The sequence below is a fragment of the Loa loa genome (genome assembly GCF_000183805.2).
Source record: "Loa loa unplaced genomic scaffold supercont3.557, whole genome shotgun sequence".
In the NCBI taxonomy this organism is placed as follows: domain Eukaryota; kingdom Metazoa; phylum Nematoda; class Chromadorea; order Rhabditida; family Onchocercidae; genus Loa; species Loa loa.
The window spans coordinates 29,045-29,722 of NW_018108737.1; positions in this window are offsets into that span (position 1 = coordinate 29,045).

Sequence of the window (678 nt, forward strand, 5' to 3'; positions counted from 1 at the left end):
AAATGCCAATATCTTGAACTATTCGGCTCATTTTTTAACTTTTATAGATACGAGCAATAATGCCAACATTTTAAACTATTCGGCTCATTTTCTAACTTTATAGATACGAGCAATAATGCCAATATCTTGAACTATTCGGCTCATTTTTTAATTTTATAGATACAAGCAATAATGCCAATATCTTGAATTATATGGCTCATTTTTAACTTTTTATCAATACAAATAATGATTACAAATAGCATAACTAAATGTCACAAACAATCAATTCAAGGAATTATTGCGCAAATATTTTTCCTAAAGATAAGAATATGAAATCATCGATTAAAAAAGTTTTTTTTTTTTGCAAAAATAAAAATTGAATGACTGTGAAAAATTATAAGTTCTAACGAGCAATTTAATGTATTTCGTTCATTTTTCATTTCATTCTTTCAATTCTAAATGTTAAAATGGAAATTTTGATTAAAATTAAAAGTAATACTAAATTTTTTAAAATTTTGAACAGAAAAATTTTAATTTTTTTTATATTTAAAAAAGAAAAAAAGCAATAAATATAATTGAAGAAAAATATTATTTTCTCATAAGAAAACAAAAAAAAAGAAAAAAAAATGAAAAGTAAAAAATGGCGAAAGGAAGTAGAAATGAAGCAATTTGCTTTTCCCAACAAAATGGTGGTGCTAT